The sequence below is a fragment of the Panthera pardus genome, unplaced genomic scaffold, assembly GCF_024362965.1.
Source record: "Panthera pardus isolate Hobbes unplaced genomic scaffold, ASM2436296v1 HiC_scaffold_12, whole genome shotgun sequence".
NCBI classification, from domain to species: domain Eukaryota; kingdom Metazoa; phylum Chordata; class Mammalia; order Carnivora; family Felidae; genus Panthera; species Panthera pardus.
The window spans coordinates 63,187,760-63,211,440 of NW_026526677.1; the positions used below are offsets into that span (position 1 = coordinate 63,187,760).

The following is a 23,681-nucleotide window of genomic DNA, read 5'->3' on the forward strand; positions in this document are numbered from 1 at the left end:
GTCATGTTTATTGATAGAGGCAAGAGTGAGTATCAGAACCCACACCTGCTTTGGCCATAACATGATTTCATGGTTAGTATACAGTATGGCAGGTAATGAACATCTAGTGTAACATAAACAGCCATCTTCATAATTGATGAGATCGATCTTTCCCCACACAATACAGTTCTCACTCCTTTAACTCAAAGCTTTACTGTTTCATATTTTGGTAATTTTTATGTGAATAATAAAACAAATAAGTAATGCCCTCAAATGGGTTTGGGGCAATGTTTCATATGAATACAAGTGATGTGAACTGAAGGAAGAATTCAGGATCACTGACAGTGCTTAAGATTGCTCCTGCCTTTCCTTTTATTGTATGCCTGTGTCTAGGAGTTTCATTGATTTGATCACCTATCCCTGGAGACAAGAGCTAAAAGGCTTGCAGCCACATCCATCGGGCTGCTGGACACCATGCTGCTCTTGTGTTCCTATCTACACACAGTGGAGGGCATCATGCTTGGGATCCAGGAGTAAGCAGTGGTTCTGAAGTGAGCAAGGAAGGGAAATATTTGTATGATGGTCCATTGCTATGCGTGCTTCCAAAAGGCATTTCTTAGCTAAGTTGAGCTTGGTTTTGTTCTGGACACTGTAACTTGTGTAAATTATGTTACTAGCTGAGACCTCAGTTTTCCCATGTCTAAAATCAATAGACTAGACCAGATGATGTCTCATGTTCTTTCAGGCAGTGATTTTCTGGGAACCCAATTATTCTTAAAAGCATAATTTCAAAGATAGCACAGCGAAAAATAAATTGATGAACAATTGGGCCCAAATCAAATCTCTTTTATAATGAAATCTCAAGTTAAAAAAACAAAACTAAACAAAGAATAACAACAAAACACACACACATACACACACACACACACACACACACACACACACACGACAATTAAAAGAGCAAATAAAAACCCTCAGAAATTCCACAATGCAAAGACATATACATTCACAGCTGGGCAGGGTAAGAATACCTCCTCTAACTTCTAATCTTCCCAATGTAATAGAAGACAATCAAATTTGGAAAAGTTACAGAAGAAATAGAAAATCAGAACAAACCAAGAACTGAGGAAGAATCATGGGAAGCTCTTTGACAACTGTTTGCCCAAAAGACAGTAGATCCTGAGAGATTTAATAGTGATTAAATTAAAAGTATTCAAGAGATACATAAATACAAAAAAAAGAGAGATACATAAATACATCCATCCTAATATATTCTAGACAGTGGAAGATGGAGAATGTACCCAATTCATTCCACATGGCATATTGGATCCTGATCCCCAAAGGTGGTAAGATATTATGCAGAAAACAAGGAAAATAAAACAATCTAAACCATGAACATAAATTCAAAACTGTAAATTAACTGCTTCAAAACTCAGTTTAACAACTTAATATTGCTGATTCAATAATCCAATAGGAATACACCCAGTTTCAATATAGGAAAACTGAATAATGCAATAGAAATTTATCAGTAGGCTAATAATAAAAAATAAAAGTAGATAATTATTTCAACATCCCCTAACTGCATTTGATGAAATTTAACATTTTCATTTTTCAAGTTAGAATAAAATAATTCTTCCTTAATATGTTTAATATTCCCATTTTAAACCCTCAGCCAAGTGATTCTTTCTTAGGGGCATCAGACACAGATCTCTAAATTAGGAATAAAACAAGTCTGACCACTCTGCCCATTGTTGTTTAACATTATTTAAATAGGTCTAGCTGGTGCATGCAAAAAGACAGAGAAATAAAATTAATACATATTAAAAAGAAAAAAAAAATATCATAGATCCATAAGTCTTGTTTGCAATTCTGAAATCCAACATATTCTGAAAGCTGAGCATTTTTTAAGTTTATTTATTTATTTTGAGGGGGGGGGGCAGGGAAAGAGGGAGAGAGAGAATTCCAAGCAGGCTCTGCACTATCAAGGCAGAACCCACATGGGGCTTGAACTCATGAACCATGAGATCATGACCTGAGCCAAAACCAAGAGCCAGCCGCTTAACTGACTGAGCCACCCAGGAGCCCCAAAACTGAGCATTTTGCCTCACTCATTTGATACACAAACTGATTTCAGCTGCTGTAAAACCACGTAGTGTGAATGTTTATACTGCTGCAGAAATATTAATATGTTTGATTATGGGCTTCTTCCCCAGACCTTGCTAGGGGTATTATGTAATCTCTGGAATATGCACCATATTACCACTCAAAATTCCAAATTATAAGACATATCTGGCCCTAAGGATTTTAGATAAAATGTTGTAAATCTCTATTATGTGCAGATGGCATGATTACCCACCAAGGGCATTTTATAAATCAGACAGTATTTGCTAGAATTAACAAAACATGTTTACTATAAGTAGCTATACTCAACAAAGCTGATTTTAAGACTGTCTATTTATATATCTGTCTACCCCCTGCATTGGTAAAGTGCTTGAGGACACGGGTTACATTTCTCTGTCACTTGTACCCAGAATATTTCTTGGCATAGAAGTAAACAGACATTTTACTTTAAAGAAAAAGAGATGGATATATAAACGACAAAATTGTCGTTATTAAGTGTTCCATTTTTTTATTTTAATATATACATTTCACACAATTCCAGTAAATATTCTAACATAATTTCAAATTTTGTTTTGCTTTAATTTTAAAACCCAAGAAGTTCATAAAACTTTTTATTTGGAAAAGCAAAACAGACAAAAATAACATCAACAAGAAAACATTCTTTAAAGACAAGCAACTAAAAGAGAAACCAGGTTCATACTGGTTCCAGGTTCCACTTACTCTTTGAGTGATTTTTGACATTACTTACCTCTTCTAAGTGCCAGTGTCCTTGTATGAAAAAAAAAATAGTAAGTGAGGCTGAGAAGATTATGATATACTTACTGACCACAATTTTTTTCCTTTGAATTTCTTCTTTAATATCCCCATTGGCCATTTTGTCTATAAACGTATCAATCTCGGTTTTGTAACTGACTTATTATAAATGTCATGCACGTACATGTGTTAGGTCACTACTCTTTATATCCTGGTACAGATTTTAGGTCTGTTTTGGGGTTCTGTCTTCCAGTGCATTGATATTTACATCTTTCTCTTTTCTAGGACCAAGACATTTTTATATGGTAAACTTATATTTCAATATATGGTTCAATATATGGTTGAGTCAGCCAGAAGTGGAACCGAGTGACCAATTGAGGGAGCAAGTTGCTTTTTCAAAAAAAAAAATTTTTAATGTTCATTCATTTTTGAGAGACAGAGAGAGACAGAGTGTGAGTGGGGGGAGGGGTAGAGAGAGAGAGGGAGACACAGAATTTGAAGGAGGCTCCAGGCGCTGAGCTGTCACCACAGAGCCTGATGCAGGGCTCGAACTCACGAATCGCGAGATCATGACCCGAGCCAAAGTTGGATGCTTAACCGACTGAGCCACCCAGGCACCCCACAAGTTGCTTTTTAATAATGTTTAAGGTAATATTATTGTCATGGGTTATTATGAAAAAAGAAACAAAAGCAACAGAAATAAAATTATATTTTTAAAAATTCTTACTGCACCCCCTTGAGGTAGGGATTGTTATTCCCATATTCTACATAAAAAATCTGCGGTACTGGGGCACCTGGGTGGCTCAATCAGTTGAATGGCCAACTTCAGCTCAGGTCATGATCTCACGATTCGTGGGTTCGTGCCCCGCCTCGGGCTCTGTGCTGACAGCTCAGAGCCTGGAGCCTACCTCGGATTCTGTGCCTCCTTCTCTCTCTCTGCCCCTCCCCGACTCATGCTCTGTCTCTCTCTCAAAAAATAAATAAACATTAAAAAAAATTTAAAAAAAAAGAATCTGGGTACAGACAGCCCAAGTACTCTGACTCATATGATTTGCATATGGCAGGGCTAGGATTCATGTCTAGAGTCCACTTCCTTACCTGGTCCATATAGAAGTGTTTTCCAACAATTGGAAACACGAATTGCTTGACAAAATAGTGCTGCCAAAACAGTATACATAAACCCTTATGTACGGAGAGCTGTTGGTATGTTTTCAACCACGGACTCCAGAATAAAGAGCTCGGGTTGCCCATTTGGAAAACTAGCCATGGACCATGACCCCAAAGAAAGCAGAGACAGAGGAAGCCAGCCCTGGATTCGGAGGGTAGAATTCAGGCAGAGAAGACCGCATGTCTCCTCTTTGTTTTTGTAATGTAAGTTCTCCATAACTGGATGAAACTCAAGTTTATGTCCTCTGTCCCAAATGCTATGCAGGATCTCCTGAATTCAGCACCGGCCTTACCTAGTTATTATATGTCCTAAGTGAGGGTAGGGTCTCGGGGAGAAAAAGGCAGCTCTGTGTCCTCAAAGAACCTGAGTGGTTAAAGTGGGCTTGGCAGTGGTTCAGAGAACAAGCACTTCAGAAAATTACAGAGCACCACTCTCTTTTTTACCCAGTGATAGTCTCATCCCCTGTCACCTAGGATGCTCCCATTGCCCACATTGCACAGTGTGCATGCAGACTGACCCTGCTTAGTGCATAGCCACTCTTACCAGAAGAAGGTCCTCCCTGTTCTATTCCCAGACTTTGTTGGGGAAAGCCCCTTGGGCTCACAGGCCCTTTTCCACAGCAGCTGTAATCTTCCCACCCTGCTTCTTCTAACCATCCCTCTGTTCTCTTTAAAAAGAATTTCCTACGTGACTCACTGCAGCACTGTGCTGTGCGAGGCCCTAGGAAGACAAAGGCAATTCAAAAAGCAAAGACTCAGGGGCGTCTGGGTGGCTCAATCGGTTAAGTCTGACTCTTGATTTCAGCTCAGGTCATGACTTCCGGGTTTTATTCATGAGTTCGAGCACGGCAATCCGGCTCCGCAGCCTGCTTGGGATTCCCTCTCTGCCCCTCACAGACTCATGTGCAGGCACGTTCTCTCTCTCTCTCTCTCAATCTCTCTCTCTCTCTCTCTCTCTCTCTCAAAATAAATAAATAAACATTAAAAAAAAAGCAAAGATTTGGATTTCAAGGGTCTCTTAAGTGACAGAAAAAAGGACGTACAGCACAGCATCATTTCCTTCTTGAGAAATAAAGCTAGGGACTTAAATATATAGAGGCTGGAGATGTTTAAGTTTCATAGAAGGAATTTGCAAAGGAATTTGAAAGGTGAATAGGAGTTTGCCAGACAGGCAAGGCAGCAGAGAGCAAAGAACATCGCAGGCAGAAGAATCTGCAGGTGCAAAAGGCATAACATGTGCAGAAAAATAAAAGGAATGTGCAAGGCAAGAGTATGAGGACAAGCTAGAGGCATTCTCATGGAGGACATGGAATATGGTAAGGAATTTGGACCAGAATGCAAAGGTAATCAGGAGCAACCAGGGTTTTACACATAAGGATGATTATACAGACCCCCATGCTTCATGATCATCTCTACACTAGTACCATCGTATCACCACAATCACATCCTGTGAATAGGACACTTTCCTTTGCTCTAGGAATTTGTCCACTCCACACCTGGCTAGCTGGAGATAGTCTTTGGACATTATCCTTTTAAGCACCCAGCTTCCCTTGCAAGGCTACACTCTGCAGCAGAATCCTTTTCTCCATTTCCTCCTGCCTGCCACATACTACTGCCCAGTTCTGGTAGGTTCTTCCTACTAAACTGTGGTGCATGGGTCATTCACATCTATGTGGCCTGGAAACTTGTTGAAAATGCAGAATCTCAGGCCCTAATAAAGACCTGCCAAGTAAGATTCTAAATTTGCACAAGATCTCCAGGGGGTCGTGTACACATTAAGGTATACTTTAACATACCACAGAGGTTTCATTATAGAGCCATCTCTCATGTACCCAGCATTTACAGAGAAAGTGTGGGAGGAAATGGACATCCTCCAGGATCATGTCTTGGGTTGGCTAACGCCTGAAGCTAGTGGGCTAAAACATCCCATGTTATTTGATCTTACAGCAATCTTGTTAGGTGAGTAGGGGTAGTCTCGGCTCACAGATAAAGGAAGATCATTTAATTTCCCTGTATGACCTCTTCCCCAAAGTTCATCATGAACTCCAAGAAGAAAGAATTCACCATGTCTACTGATCTAAAAAACAAGAAGGAACCCAGAAGGAAAAGAGACCTAAACTGCCAATAACCAACTCTCCGTTCCTGGCAGCCTTGAATGACCACCTGTCCACCCTGGCCAGGCTGCTGTTCATCTCCAGTGCGAAGGCTGTCTTTCAGGATTAGCATTCCCTGGGCTCTCCCTTCGCCACCCATCTTGCCTTTGCCTCCTACACACATACTGCAGGTAGATTTAACATTCCGTGTCACACACAGAGTTTCAGATTCTCAGCACAGTCCCATCTCAGAGAGAGAAATCAAGCAACTGAAAAGCAGTCTGCCCTAAAAAAAGGGGAGGAAAAGCGGGTGGATTCGATAGAACTGCCTAACAAAGTGTATTTATGAACATCATTGGAACAAATGTCCTCCCGTAACTGCAGCCATCATCTCCTAATGTCACATCATGGAGACACAGGGAAACAAATAGGACTTATAACCTGATTTTCTATCAGCTGGCAATGGCATCACCCTCCTCCAGCCTCCCCTAACTAGGCAGCATATGACTCACAGCTTCCTCCAACTTCTGAAGCCCTTCAGGACTGTAAAGAAATAACACAATATTTAAAAATACATATATCCTATCAGTAGCTTATTTCTTAATGCATCAAGCAACTGATCACCATACATGCCTTAAAAGGTGCTGAAATGAATTACCAGGGGCTTGGACTCCTTGGAAATTGATCTGACAGTGGGAGAAGTGCAACCAATTTGATTTGGAAAATTCAAAGCTATTCTTTTCATAGAGCCTTGATTTTCTGAGTGTCTTAGTTCTCTCCTTCTCTACGCTTTCCCTGTGCTCCCAGCTCAATCATTTCCTCTGTCCCCTTCTCTCCATTTCTATTACCACTGCCCCTGTCCAGCACTCCTGTACCTCTGTCCCTCCTTCTCTCATTCAGAATGTTGCATGAGCCTCCTGCTGGTCTCGCTGATGCTAAGCCCCTTCCTCTTCAAACCACTCTCTGCTCTGTGGGATTAAGGTTTGTGTATGTGTCTGGTTTTTTTTTTTTTTTTTTTTTTTTTTTTTTCATTTAGACTGTGAACACCTTGGAATTAGGGACTTCCACATGTCTTTTACTTTTCTGCCTCCAGAACAGGGCTATGAAAAAGAACCAAGCTACTGTTCAAAGAATGAGTTAAAAGTTATGCTACAATGGCTGTGCCTTGAGCACCCAAAATGTGTCCAAGGAAACCCAGTACAGTACCAGTCCCTTCTTTTGGTGAAGACAGGTTTTCTTTTGATGAAGAGACAAGATCATGATGGAAGAGATCCTCCCTCTTATTCTAGCTGCCCCTTCTTCTCTGGCAGTCAGGGCTCATCCAGAACATACAGACATGGGGGGAATCTTGCAGTTCCTTGCAGGTGAAATTCTATGAAAATGAACTATCAAGCCTTAAATAGGTAGTAAGGATCATATAATCTCTGCCAAAGAGGTGTGTGAAGGTCAGAGACATGCCCATGCTATCAGCCTGGTGAAGCAAAAATTCTATGGGTTAATCATATGTATTTAATTCAAATCTGTTTCATGAAGTGTAGATATTTATTTTAGGTGGTCCACTTCAAGCATTCTAACATTATAGAACTTCAGTAATGTTTTCCCAACTTGTAATTCTTATTAGATGCAATTCTGGTTTATTATGCAGGTTTACTTCTTTTTACTTTTCTGGAAACCTCAAGACCTTCTGTTTCAATTTACATGTTACATCTTTATCAATAAAAACATTTCTTTTGATTCAATAAGAATGTGCAAGGAACTGTGCTAGGTGCAAGCTATGGCCTGAAAGTCTGTATCCCCCAGAATGCATACGTTAAAATCTTAAATTCCAAAGGTGATGGCTTTAGGAGGTACTTAAGTCATGAAGGTGGATCCCCCAGGAGAGGGATTAGTACTTATGAAAGAGAGATCTCTAGACCTCTTCTAGCACGTGAGGAAACAGTGAAAAGGCACTCAGCTATGGTCCTCACTCAAACATTGTAGCATCCTAATCTTGGACTTCACAGCCTCCAAAACGGTGAGAAATAAATTTCTGTTGTTTATAAGCTCCCCAGCCTGTGGTATTTTGTTATAGTAGCCTAAATGAAATGAGACAGTGTGTTAATCTCATTTAACTTCACAAAAACTTAAAGATAGATACAATAAAGCTCTATGATAAAATGTCCCCTGGTAATAACTTCATATATGTAACATATGATATGTAATATGTAATGTATACATATATAATATATAGACATTATACCAATCAGAATTTCATATATATTATAACTCATATATAATTAACTCTCATCCTCTGCCTAATCCCTATTTTCAGACACACACAGAGATTGGACACTCCTCATTTTATGCAGATGGAGGGGAGGTTGGTCAATACAATGTCAGTCAACTCTGTTTGGAAATCAGAGAATTGAAATATGGGTCCCTAACTTTCCAACATTCTCTTGGTTCAGCAGGCTGAGACAAGACACGCCACATCTAAGTGCAGAAAGTTCCAGCGACCACATGATGCAGAATTGCCCCCATTAATATTTAAGCTGCAGTGGACTACTGCCAAAAGAGGGCACCAAATCAACGGTCAGAAGCTGGATGGGTTTTGACTGCCCAGGTGGACTCTTTAAACTTCTGGCCAGCAGGCTATAAAGGCTCACCCCAGTTATTTCATTAATGCAGCTGCTAGGTTTATATGATTGAATTTTTATGAACCACTTATCCTGTTATGGCAGGAAGGGCTCACTGTACTATATTCTCCCTATTACATATGAGCAAAGTGAGGTTCAGAGAAGGAAGCTCACTTTGTCTCAAGAGAAAGCAGTAGGGGATATACGTGGAAAATGAACTTGGATGAGTCTCGTTCCAAAGCCCACAATTGTTACCACTGCAACCATGGCTCCTAAATAGGACTGGCTCTGAGCATGTCCTGTGGGTCTGACATTGTGCTACATGTTTTATATTCATCATGCCACTTAATCCTTACAACCATACTATGTCACTGAACTAGTGTTTCCCTATTTTATAGATGACGAAACTGAGGCTTCTGTGGTTAGGCAACTCGTCCAAGGATTCATAGCTAGTGAATGTCAGAGACAGGACTCAAAATTTTACCTCTCTAGGTGATTCCAGAGATGTCAGGAAATATTGGATTTGGGCTAGATACAAGAGTTAAAGAGTTAATTTAGAGGCAGAACAAGAATGATGGCCTTTGCAAGCAAGCATGGAGAGAGAAAGAAAGGTAACTGTAACTGTCTTCCCCTTATACCCAAAGGGGTAGGAGGAAGGTACTGGAGGGGTACAGGAGCTTTGAGCCCATATTTTGGGCATATAGGTGGGACCCAGGAAGCTGACTCTCTGACCCATAAAATCAGAAAGGCCTTGGATATCTAGATGAAGTTCAGACACAGAAAACACTAAATTCGTCTTAGCATACAGTAATCTACAACACAGTAACACAAATACACAAGCTCAAAGTCCCTTCTATTTTAAATTGGAAATGTGAAAAATATCATTGACAGTCTTTTTATTGCATGTGTCATTTTTATTTATTTGCTGATTTTATTGAATACGAAAAAGAAAATTAAAATGCTTTCTGAGGGTCACCATAAACACTATTTTTTCTTGCACTGACTTAAGATTTAATCCTTCTTAAAACAAAACAAGCATGGCCACAATTATTTCCAAGGATCTCAACCTGCAATTAGGGTAGGCTGATGCACCTGCACCTATTTTGGCCAAGAAATATGCCTTGAAGTCCTCTGAGTGTTGTGCAGGCTCCGGTAGCCTGTGGGGAGGTAGGGTCTTAAACACAGCTTGGGGGAGTTAGACCAGCATCCCTGCTATGCCCTGTCAAGCTGCATCCATCGAATTAGGTTAAGAGTTAAGATGTTACATGATGTGACCAATGGGATCAGACGCAATAACACAACCTGTCAGCCAGTGCTTTCCTGACAATTCTAGGGAAAAGAGGTTGTCTGCTGGAGTGCTGAGGAGATAAGAGAGGCATTGGCTTGCGGGGGTAGGGGACTGGGGGGGGGGGGAGTGGGGGAGGGGCTGTCTGGTTCTTTATTTTCTACAGTGGTGCTTGGCGGGGAGGGAGTGGTGAATCAGTCTGTGCTCCCTAGTCTGACTTTATAGGTTTTGCTTACAAGCTACAATACCAAATGCCTTTTCTTATAGGACAAGAGTTGCAAAAACTTGCATGTAGTATGTCAGGTGCTAGATGGTCCCCCCGGGAGCAAGGGCAGAAGGTAAGATTTGTGAGGCCTTCTGTTTCGTAAGGATAAGGGAGGGTCACCTCAGCCAACCCTGTGCTCAGATAAGGCCATGAAATGCAACTGAAGGTTGAGGACAACTGGCACCAGCTCGGAGGGGATTGAATCGTGGCTTCTGTTTGTCGGCACTGGGGCCATGGGACTGGCCTCAGCTCAGTGCCGATGAATACTCTGATGTTGGCAGACAGGAACAGATGCAGCTCAGCTCCTGTAGGAACTGCATAGATGCCACCCTCAAATGCGTCTGCTAGGACTGACCTACAAACACCCCACCTCGCAGATATTCCAGGGGCAGGAAATTCAAACAGAGAAGAGATGTTCAGAGAGCATGTCACTCTAAATGTATAATCAGAGCTGTGATAAGCTCCAAATTTACAACAGGTCACTGGCAGAGAATTTCCAACCACTGGATGCTTCTCCTTGAGGTGTCTGCCCTCTTGCTCTACTTGAAGACTGCTGAAACACACTGACCACACACATACAGCCATAGAGGTAAACTAAAGACTTGATTTTGTTTGGGTGAATCATCCTGGATTCTCCTCATTTATCCAAGACCAGATGCAGACCAGTTCCTTTGAAATTGCAGAGGCAATATAGAGTGGCCACTGGGAAAATGGGTTCTAAGGCCATATACCACTTCCACTGCTTCCTAGATCTCTGACCTTGGAAAAATTACTTGAACTCTCTGTGCCTTAGTTTATGCATCTGTAAGATGGGGATGATATTAGTACCATTTTCATTTTAATGAGTTGGTATGCATCAATATTGAACAGTGCCTGGCACTTACATAGTCAGTGTTCCATAAATGTTAGCTGTTTTCTTTCTGCCTTCTTAAAAGGAAGTCTTGCCCTTCAGACTTAGAGTTTGTATTTGGTGTATGTTCCTTGACATCTGGCCATTTCTCAAGGACTTTGGTTTGGAGATCCATGGTTTGGCTACTCCAATGAAATTTCTCTCTTTCTAGGTAGCTTCTGGAAATCTGATTTCTGGCATTAGCCTTCTAGGCAATCTGGCTCTCTGAATTCAAACATGGTTTTTACCATCCAAATGTCTGTGGTAGAGAACTCTTGTTCAATTCCATTAATTCGAAGGCTTCTTGACATGATTCACAGCTTGGCTCCTTCCTCCCAGAAACTGGTCCTTTAGATTCAAAAGATCAGCCTGGAGACTTTCCTCCTCAGCTGACCTAATTCCTAAGGAATACACCAGGGGCTCAGTGAATATTTTTGACCACCTCTCCAGTCCCTTTTCTAGGTCTGGCTAACTGGCCTTGAATTGTTTTTAGCTTCCATTTTGTAAGAGTGGTGTCAGGGCATCTATTTGCCCTCTGGCTAGGGACAGTTTCCAAGAAGAGGGAGTCACCGCCTGCATATCCTGGGCAACTCACTAAGTTGGCATTTACTTGAGTATGCCATGTGTCTCAGTAGGATCGAGTGACCTGTAGCCTATCACATCCCAAGCCTCAGCTCTCTGCCTGGTAAATCTGGGCAAATATATCCTCTTACATCCTAGAACTCTTCTTAATGAAGTGCTTTAGAAAGAGGTTCTCGGAAACACAATCAATAATAACAAATATTATATCCACGTGTTGGAGTCACAAATGGAAACTATGACCCTGAACAGTGGTTTTGTACCCTGTGCAGGTGGCAGAACACCTGGAAATCACACAACACCACGACCGTTACACAGCCCTCATACAAAAGATACAGTTAAACCCAGTATCGAAAGTGGGTATGACTTTTATGAGCAGAAACTATGACTAGATTGCTGTGTAAAAATGCAACAGAAAACCAGAGTAAGGTCATTCAAATCTATAAAAAAATACATCATGACTTAAGCACGATCACCTATTTCTGAATCTTTCCATGAACATCATTTTCAGCTTTTTTATTAATTTGATCACTGGCAGGTGCACATAGAAGGCCGAATGAGAACCGGTCTTGGAGGTTCAAGAGAAAACAGGGGTAGGAAAGTTTTAAAATGAAAGAATTTTATCCATTAACTTATTTTTTTTCTGTGAAAGAAAAAAAATACCCTGTTATTTGAGTTTTACAGAGACGTACTTTAGAACAAATGGAGAAACCGCAGTATTTGCGATCTTAGATCCCTCCAGCTCATTAGAAAGTTGGATTGAAGGAAGGGAAGAGGATTACGACAACTTTCCTGTTAGTAATTCATTAATTCCACAACTCATTTCTCACTCTTGTGTTTCTACTCTGGTCTCTCCTTTCTGAGGCCACTCTAGTCCTTCGGGGTGGATGAATCCAGGGTCTTATCAAAGTTGTCTTTTACTGGCTACTCTCAGACTCTGGACCTCTGGGTTGCATGTAGAAAAGGACATTCCATTGGTCCTTCTTTGCTTTTCCAAAGATTCCCAGCATCTCTTGGTACAGCTAGACAAATGGGAAAGCCTGGGGTCATTTATATCTCACTCCCTGGACCCTTCTCTCAAGCAAGCATCCCTTTGAAGTTCTTTCATAAGTGCCACTCCCTCCCCCTTAGGTCATCTCTTACGTTGCTCCTTATAGCATAGAGTTGTAGCTTCCCTTTTATTCTTTGTTGGTCCAACTTTGTGTTTTCCTATTCAATGGAAATTAGAATTGGACTGGTCCAAACAGGTTTCAGTCATATCCCCACATAGGAACCAGGGAAATTCTGCTATTCTAAAGTTCCTAAAGTAGATTGCAATGCATAGGGATTCAGTAGCCAGTAGTCTGGTCAGTCCAGGAACCCAGCATCCCCCCAAATGGGAGTTCTACAAATACCTGATATTTCAAGAGCCCCTTCCTGGGAAAGAGGCCCAGGACTATTTCTTTCACTTTGTCATCTTTAAGCCATGCAGATTTGTTACCCTGACCACAACTCATTGGACAATATATGTGTACAACAGCTATAGACAAAGAGCTGTATTCTGGACATGAGACAGGCCAGGGACCTACAGCGTGTTTCACACAAGGACTTTTCCCACTAGAATGTCCCATCATGAGTAGTGACAAGCCAACTCAATCTGTTCCTTCTCCACTAGTTATATGGAGGTGTGATGCACTTCAGCATGGCACAGAAGTGGTGAGACAGACAGAAGAAGCAGAGACATCTGTAATAACTTGAGTGGAGGGCAAGGATTATGCCTCTTTCTGACTTTTAAGGACAGAAGACTGGCTACAGTCAGAGGTGGTTCTCAGCAGTTAAAAAGGTATGGCAGGATGAAACAGTCTGGGCTATACATCTGGGTCACTATTATATGCTGAATATTGTTCCTCTTCTTCACTTCTTCAGGTTATTGCTCAGATGATTTTCTCTATTTCCTTACTCTTCCAGGTACTTTTAAAATAATTTCCCATCAGCGGAGGTAACTTAGATACCCTTCTCTTCTTTGCACCCTGAAAGAATGTCACCATCACAGAGATATACCACAAAATCTCCTTTGGAATTTTCTTTCTTAGACATGAGCTATGGTTGAAATCAAAGACTACAGTATGAAAAAGCACAGAATATCCGATAACTCTTAATGAGTTTCTGCTAAAATATGATATTGTATTTTCAGACATGCACTGCTAAATGCTGATCACTCTAAGCTAAAAAGGTTAACAGACTGTGAAATGCTAATACACTAAAAAGACAAATGCAGGAATATCTGCTGATAGCCAGTGTGGGGACCTATTTGAACCCCAGAGTTGGCATGAAGATTATTTTTAGCTGAAGATTTTTGAGATTCAACAGATGAAAAAAAAAAAAAAAAAGCTGCCCTTCTTGGATCTTCCCTTATTTGACTAAAGGCAGAAACTTCTGAGAAAAGAAGACAGCCATAAATTCCCTCCTCAGGGTGGGTATGCTCTCAGAAGAAAGGCCAAAAGTAAATCTGCTGTGTTAAATCCTGTCTCCTGGGGAGTTTTAGGGCCTGAAGAAGACAGAAAGACCACTCATATCTGCAGAGACAAATATTATCACAAACTTTCTTATCTCCTGTTTGTCCTCTCAAAAAAACCCATTTGTCTTTCTTAAAGAAACCTATGTGATCTTCCTATAGAAGTTTCTCCTTCCCGCCTCTTTTCCATCCTAAATTAAGCACACAAGTCCCAATCTATAACTCTTTTCAATTACTCATCACCCAATTGCCCACGTATATGTGCTTTGCACACGTCTATAAACTTTTTCTCCTGTTAATCTGTCTTTTGTCAACTTAATCCATAAGCCCCAGGCACTAAACTGAGGATACAGGAAAATATTTTCCTCCCATACAACAAACAATGTACTTAAGTTTACTTAAATATAGTTCTTCTCATTTTTGATTGAAATCTATTAAGCAGAGAGGGGATTTAAGCAGAGAGGGGATCTGACCTGCAAGAATTTTTAAAGTGCTAGACCTTCCCTTTGCATTACAAATAAAGACTCAGTCCTCTCCTCAGAACTTCTAAGATTTAAAACAAAAACAAAAAACACAGGAAGAAAACCGATCCATCCAAACCCAGAAGATCTGCACTTTTAATGCCAATCTCCTCCACCCACTGTGATAGACCCTACTAACAAAAGTCTGTTGAGAACGCCACTTTCCAACCCACAGGGTTTTGCTCAAGACTAAAGAGAAGGGAAATAACACCCAGTTATTGCTTTTCCCTCCCCTGCTTGTCCACCGGCATGAAGCAAATCACAAACGCTTGAGCGAATAATAATAAATTTAATCATATATAAAATGTAATTAAAATGCATATGATTTTACCTTATTCAGATGTTTCCATCAATGTCCAAGAAGAAAACTATAACTCAAGCTTTATTGTAAGCCGCAATACTGTTCATCCTGGGTATGAGAAAACACAGAAGAACATGTAAACTAAGAGACTGCCTACTTTTAAATGTGGTGATTCACAGTTTATAGAAGGGAACAGAGGAAGGGAAAATGAACAAGACTACTTCATGGCAATGACACAGGACAGCTAACAGCAATAGCTTGCCTAAAAACCAGAAAGAAAACACACACACACACACACACACACACACACACACACACACACATCAACCCCTTAATAGATGGTTTTCTTGGATCTTTCTTCTAATGATTTCTGGGAATGTAGGCTGCTTGTTTGGAATTCTTGGTAGGCAGGGATTGCATTGCATTCTTGGTAGGCAGGGATTATATCTTGAAAGGGAGAGGAAAGAGGTTTTTATGCCAGAAATGCCTCGGTCAAACGTTAATTGCTCAGACTTTTATTTTCCTCATGTGTATAATGATGAGGACAACAATACCTACCCCATAGCCCTGTGATAAGGATTAAATAGAAGACACGAAAAGTTCTCCCCATAGTGCCATACACATACTTAGCAGGTCCTGCCCAGGTATTAGTGCTTATTTCCTCTGCAGCCCCCTCCCCCAGCCTCTCCTTCTCTTGTAATTACTTCCAACACCTTTCCACAGTGTTAGCTTCATGGCATTTAACTTAAAAAGGGCGGGGAGGCAGAATATCTCAATGACTTCAAAACAGCTGCTTTAAAAATCGAAAAAAAAAACACAAGAAATGATACTTAACTTCACATTTAATAAGAACAGCTAAATGTATTCAATGTTTCCTATGCGTGAGGCTCTGTACTAATAATTTTATACCAATCATCTCTTTAGCCCTCACAACACGCATATAGAGAGTATAGTATTAAAAACCTGGGGGCATGGAGCAGTGAAGTTCCCTTTTGCAGATGACACAGCCCTGCAGAGGCCGAGGTGGGAGCCGAGTCCATGTGGCTCACCTGGGCACACCCTCTTCACCACTTTATCACGTTGGCTTCACCATAATCTGCACCACTGGACTGCCATTCGTTCCAAATGATGCCCCACCTCCGTTTCGATTATTCTCTTCCCCTTCCTGCCCTCCTTTCCTTCTTTCCTTTCCCTTCAACCTTTGTTTTTAATCTACATTTAATTGGTGTTTTGTTTATTTTGATCTTTTGCTTTGACAGACTGAGGTGGAATACTGATCACTGTAAGATAACTGGGTTCAGCTCTGGGGCCCAGCCTTTTCCTACTGTGTCATCTCAGATGAGCCACTGAATTTCTTTGGGGTTTTTGTCTCCATGAAATGAACGCAGTGGACAAGATGATACCAAGAGGCCCTTTCCAGTTTCCTGGTCCTATCACTGGCTACTTACTCTGCAAGCAGTTTCAGATCATTCTAGCGTCGAGATGGTCATGGGTCCATAACAGTCATGGACTGTTAATACAGTCACAAGTTTTCTTGCTTTAGCTTACGCTAAAATTCCAAATTTCTGGGAGGAGACATTTATATTTACATACACTCTGTAAAAAGCTTTCAAATGAAGACACTGATATTCAAAGAAGTTAGGTCACTTACATGAGGTCACACAGAAATGGTAGAGCCAAAATTTGAATCCAAGTTTATATGTCCCTAAAGCTCATGTTCTTTGCAATATCCCAAGCCGACCAGAAAGGACTGGATGGAAAGGTTAAATGACCCAAATTAGTCTCATTTCGGTTTTGACTTACAATTTAGAGTGGTAATGACAATAATAGCTACAGTATGCATTGTGAGCTTATTCTGCACCAGCCAGTGATGTCAGAACTTTACATAAATGATCTCATTTGGCCTTCCCATCATACCCAGTGCCAGGTACTGTCATCACCCTCTTTGGAAAGATAGAAAACAGAGGCATGAGGATTAACATTACTTGCCCAAGACACCGGGCTAATAAGTAGAGGATGTAGGATTTTTTTTTAATCATGGCTTACTGTTTTAGCTAAACAATCAGCTCAGGTTATGATTTATTATGCTCACTGGCATGTGACAGTTATGATGCATTTTCAAGTTAATAACTGCAGTTGTGAAAACCAGACGAGAAAGTTGGAGGTTAGTGTGAAAGTGACCAAAGAGACAGGCACCTCGTTGTTTGGTAATTCACCCACTGCAATACAGGAGAAGGATGTTTTTAGAAAGATTTGCCAGAGACTGTTGAGAACCTGCCTCCTGAACTGTTTCCCCATTAAAATCGCTGGCTGTTGTCATTCTGTCTGAGAACCGGGAAAGAAATGACAAAGTGAATTTCAGGGGACACTGTCTGTCAGCGAGGTGTGCAGCGTGCCCTTCACACTTAAGCAGTCAGGCCTACGTGCTGTCTACCTTGGGCGGAGGGAAACTGAGCTCCAAGGAGAAAGCAGGTAAAGCAAACATCCAAGAAAGAAGCTCTATTTATTTAGCTGGGTCCAGATTTACTGGGAAAATGCCTTCCAGATGCATTCCAAACACAGTGGCATGATTAGGATGGAGAAGACAGTCAAGTTTATTTGGCTTCTGTGGGGGATTTGTTTGTATATGCTAATTGCATCATCGTTTAGCTTTATTTCATCTGGAACCTGACTGCCAAATGAGCATATTGATTACCTGTCACGGATGCATATTTCTCAATTAACAGCCATCAAGGCTTATAAAATCTCAACTCTGTCAAGACCCACGAGCAGATTTCAGTACAAGTGTGAGTGGTAAGGCAAGCCACCTTTCACTGAGCATCACCTACGAGGCCCACACCTACCAACCACATATGCTGGTTTGTTTAAACGTCACCACCCCCTTCTAAGGACATATCACCATCTTTCTATCTTTTAAGTGAGGAAACGGAGGCTGAGGGAAATGATACACCTTGTTTAGGGCTGCACAATTAGTAAGTGGTGGAGTAGGAATTCGAACTCATACATGTAACAATTTAAATTCCACAGGGCTCTCTGCACACACGGGCTGTGCAGCACACTGGCAATGCCATGCTACTTGGCCGGAAGTCCAGCTCTGTCACATACAGGTTCCATGGTCTTGAGGAAGTTTCCTAACATCTCTGAGTCTCAGCTTCCTCATTTGTAGAGCAAGGGAAATCACAGTTTATAGATGATTAGTATTAAATGAACTACCACATGTACAGCATCGAGTGCCTGGGATAAGGAGAGACCATTATTCTACATCCTGGATGCTGTGACAAACAAACTATAAATCTTTGACCTTCAAAAATTGGCTGTAGGCACTTTGTACTTCCAAAGACTTTGCAACAATTCAATTTTCCTCACAGCAGCCTAGTGCTTCGGGTCAGACCACTGTCTCTCCCTCTCAGACTGAAACACGGGGACTCACTCTGCCAAAGTATTTTCAGCCCACACAATTCATGGTCCTCCTTATCACATCTGAGGACACACATGATAATGCTCTTTGTTTATTTACCCACATGCTTTGAATACCTTAAGTTGACTACTCACAACAACCTAGCAATTTGGTGCTATTATCTCCATTTCACAGATGAAGGTGATATGGGCCATAAAATTGAGATGATTTGCCTAGATCATGTATTTGGTATATAGCAAGATGGAGATTTAAAGACAAATCAGAATGGATTCTAAACTTGTGTGCTTGCCTCCAAATCATGATACTTAACCGTGATTTCTCCTGGGGTGTCTGGGTGGCTCAGTCGGTTAAGCGTCTGACTTAGGCTCAGGTCATGATCTCACGGTTTGTGGGTTCGAGCCCTGCATCAGGCTGTGTGCTGACAGCTCAGAACCTGGAGCCTGCTTCAGATTCTGTGTCTCCCTCCCTCTCCACCCCTCCCCTGCTCGCACTCTGTTTCTTTCTAAAAAATAAATAAATATTTAAAAAATTTAAAAAAATAAAACATGATTTCTCCATGTCCCTCTAGTCAACTTTTATCCCTTTGGTGAGATTGAACCCATATATAGATCACTCCCCTGATTTTCATCCACTGAGTATGTATTTTACTGAGCCCTTTCTCCATTCCATTCTACTGGGTATTGTGTGAACAGGGATGAATACAAGTATGGTCTCTGCATGAAGCAGAACACTGAAGGGGCGCCTGAAGGGGCGCTATGCAATTACACACTTGATACATCCTAAGAAGAAAACGATCAAGATGCTAGGTTAGAAACAAACAAACAAACAAAAAGAGGGCAACAGGCCAATAGATGGCTTGGGGCTCTGTGAGGAAATGACATTTAAGCTGAGATGACAAGGGGAAAGAAGCAACGCGTGAAGAGTTGAGTAAGGGTTTCTGGCAGAAAAGGAGCCTGTGCACAGATCCTAGTCGAAACAAGAGCAGGGAACCAGAAGAAAGCATGCATGTCGGGGAGAGTAAGGGAGAGGGGTGGAGACAGGAGTAGGGGTTTGTGGAAGACGCTGGAGCATGTCACTCCGGGGCACAGGGAGCCACGATGAGATGCTGAGTTCTGAGTCCGACAGCACCTTGCGCAGCCCTTGTTGGTAGACAGCCATTATCCCACTGCATTGTCATCATATGCTTATCTGTGTCCTTCCCATCCAGAGAGCGAGCTGCATAGGAGCCTACGGCAGTGTTCAGGACAAAGCGGACATTTAGCAAATTGAACGAGTCAATGAACAAATTGCATCTGATAATGTTTCAATTTCATAAGATTCTTATTGAAAGACAGATAATAAAAAGGTTGGAGTAAAAAAAAAAATGGGGCACCTGGGTGGCTCAGTTGGTTAAGCACCCAACTCTTGATTTCAGCTTTGGTCATGATCTCGCAGTTTGTAAGTTCAAGCCCCACATGGGGCTCTGTGCTGACAGTGCTGAGCCTGCTTAGAATTCTCTCTTTCCCCCTCTCTCGGCCCCTCCCCGACTTGTGTGCATTCTCTCTCTCTCTCTCTCTCTCTCAAAATAAACAAATAAACTTAAGAAAATAAACAAAAGGGGCTCCTGGGTGGCTCAGTCGGTTGAGCGTCCAACTTCGGCTCAGGTCATGATCTTGCTGTTTGTGAGTTCGAGCCCCGTGTTGGGCTCTAGCTCAGAGCCTGGAGCCTGTTTCGGATTCTATGTCTCCCTCTCTCTCTCTCTGCCCCTCCTCTGCTTGTGCTCTGTCTCTCTCTGTCTCTCAAAAATGAATAAATGTAAAAAAAAAATTTTTAAATAAAAAATAAAAAACTTAAAAACTTAGAAAGAAAAGAAAAGAAAAGAAAAGAAAAGAAAAGAAAAGAAAAGAAAAGAAAGAAATGTGTGCTTTTGTCCCTGGCTAAGAATCAAATCAGATATCCTTACATATATATATATATATATATATATATATATATATATATATATATATATATATAAATAGAAAGGCATTATATATTAATAATCATAGCCACCATTAATCACCTGACACTGGGCTCAGTGCTTCCTATGCAACCTATTTGATTTTTGTGAAAATAAATATAAAGTAGTTATTGTTAATCCCAATTTAGAGAGAAAAAACAACATCAATAACAACAATAACAACATAACTAAAGTTTCTATAAATCACTCAGAGTGAAAAAAAAAATAGTACTTATAGTGTCACAATTGGAATCTAGGCATTTTGTTCAAAGTCTATACACTTGGTGACTTTCTCAAAGCTAGTTATCCTTGGACTTTTTCACAGTTTAAAAATATAAAACATAATATGTAAAAGTAAAGGTCATTGAAAATACATGAGTAATGGTAAACATCAAAAATAGAAACAATGCATTTGTAACAACAGTGACTGTTTAATACAAATAAAATCTGACAGAATCTCATTGATAATGACTAGAAAAAGAAAAGTATTCAATGCATTAGATGGATGCATGGATTTTAATTTCTTTATTTTTATTATGTTGCTTGTATATTACATAAAAATTAGCAGGAAAAGGGAAGCAATGGAAGGTACAATTTCCTGGGAATGGCAGACCAACAGAGTGGGTAAATAAACCAATAGTTGCATTCTTCACACTTTTTCTATCACTATTCCCAGATGACTAAGTCTAGAAGGCCTCCTTTCTCCCCCTGCTGTCTGCATAACTCCTAATGTTTCTTCAACACCCAGATCAAATTCCCCTCAGTCTGGGAAGCTGTACCGACCTTCTAGGCTCCCACCAGACCATCTGTTTCCTTCGTATAGTTTATAAAATGTTCCAGTATAATTTTTTTTCTGATTCATCCAATGCAGAAACCAAGCCCTACTATAGTAGGCAGTTTATAAATAGTTGCTGAGCAAGCAAATACATGAATTATCCTGCTCAGTCATCTGTTTGAATGCAAATGCTGTAGGCAGTGAGGAAAGGGAACCTATTCAGACATGCCAGACATTGATCTGGGCACTGGGTTTGAATGACTACATTCAGCGTTCACAAAAGTGTTGTTGAATATGGATCTCTATCCCCATTTTATAGATGGGGAAACAGGTTCAAAGAAGACAAACTGTTCATATTAGTGAGAATTAATTTCGCATTCTTGAGGAAGATGGGACAAGTCATGGAACACACAAAGTATTGGGGATTTGGGGAGAGATGAAGACATCATAATACTACCAAGAGGAAATAGAGCTGAGTAGTATTTGGAATGAGAGCAAGATGGAATCTCTGCTCCTGTGGCCCCAAGCTGCTCTGAGGCAGTTCAGCACAGAGGCTAAGAGTAGGACTGATGCAGAGCCAGCCTGCCTTGGTTTGAATCCCATCTCTACTACTACCTTCCCATGGGACCTCGGGCAAATTGCATAACCTTTTTGAGATTCAGTTTACCCCTCTGTAAAATGGGGATGAGAACAACAGTATTTACCTTTCAAGGATATTATGAGGAAGAAATGAGGTAGCATATGCGATGAATTTAACCTCATCCCTTGGCACTTACAAAGGATGAAAGTATGAATGAACTGTTATTATTCAACGCTTTCATCAGTAACAGAGAAAAAGACGGTTACAAGCTAAATAATGAGTATTGCCTTGTTGGACACAAATGAATGTACTGCTTCTTGTAAAAACCCAGAATACTCGGGAACAACATGGCAGCACACATGACCCAGCACTCATTCTACAAGGCACTGTGCCAAGCTTGCCAGTATCATGGTGGTGACCCTCACAACACCCACTAGGAGGTAGGACTCTTTTAAACTAATTTTTTTTATACTGCTCATTTTATAGCAAGTAAAATAAGGGTCAGAGAACTGATATGACTGGACCATGGTCACAGAGTAAGTATAAGAGCTGGGATCCAGACCCAAATTTATCTTGTGTCAAAACTTGTATCCATAGCCCCACATGTGGTTGCCCCCAAGGTCCACTGCTTGTTCCTCCTGAGAGCTTGCAAGCTGCTGCATTATCCTGACTCTGAATAATGCCCTCCAACAAGCAAAGGCAGTGGAAGAGGGAGCTAATTCATCTTGCATTGTTCTGGAGGGCACAGTGAACAGAGCACAAAAGAAAGAAACTTTGGTCCAACATTAGGGAAGATCTTTAGTGATAATGAGGCACCTACGGAAGCAGGGAAGTATCAGTGGACTTTGGAGTCAGAGAGGGATTACATTTCATCTCCATTTCTTCCCAGCTGGAGCAAGACATACATGAACATTCTCTTATCCTCAGTTTTCTCATCTTTATAGTTAATATAAGAACACTTAGTTCACTTGGTTGCTTGGAGGATAAGATAAGATGACACACACAAATTGCTGAGAGTGAGCCTGTGTTTGCTCCTTTGTTTTACCCCATTTTTTAAGCAATTAGAGCTGTTCAATAATGCAGTGGGAAGTATTGATTCCTTTCCCCATTCCCCATCACCGGAAGTGCACGAGCAGAGTGTGGGTAGCTAAGTGCTAGGGCCCTGTAGTGCCAACCGATAGAACCTCAAGGACCCTCTAAACCTTGGTTTCTAAGAAATTAGGAAGGACAGATAATGTGGTGGATGGTAAAACGAAGATCAAGCTAAGCTCAACAGTTTGATCAGGGAGTTAAAATTCAGGCAATGAAATTGCACAGGGGTAAGTATAAAAAAAGATTTGCACGTCAATTAGAAACAGACAAGAGCAGGAGCGCCTGGGTGGGTCGGTCAGTTAAGCGTGTGACTTTGGCTCAGGTCACGATCTCACGGTTTGTGAGTTCGAGCCCTGCATCGGGCTCTGTGCTGATAGCTCAGAGCCTGAGCCTGCTTCAGATTCTGTGTCTCCCTCTCTCTCTCTCTGCACTCTCTATCTCTGCACTCTCTCTCTCTCAAAAATAAATTTTTAAAAAAACATAAAAAGAAAGAAATAGACAAGAGCAATAACAACATAATCTTGGCTTGTATAGAATGGCAGAGGTATGATTGGGCCATGGTGCAACTGAAAACATGATCGGGTTTTTGTCAATCATCAGCTCCACACATGACTTGATTTCTAAAACAAATATGAATTGCACTTTTAGAGAGTATGGATCTAGGCCAGGACACTAACTGTCCCATTATATTGTGCACACTTTATTGGGTGAAAATTTCCTTCTAGAGTCAGCATGTAAGTGAAAAATGTCATATAGCCAAAACTAACTTTGAAAAA

The 23,681-nt window shown here is 40.9% G+C and overlaps 1 protein-coding gene across 1 annotated transcript in view; it reads right to left on the bottom strand.

Annotated features, from left to right (window-relative positions):
• TENM4 (teneurin transmembrane protein 4) overlaps positions 1 to 23,681 on the bottom strand; it is a 2,883,939-nt gene that overhangs the window by 1,373,799 nt on the left and 1,486,459 nt on the right. Inside the window, 1 exon segment of the mRNA XM_053900128.1 lies at positions 15,093 to 15,170. The gene's annotated coding sequence lies outside the window, so the exon portion shown is untranslated.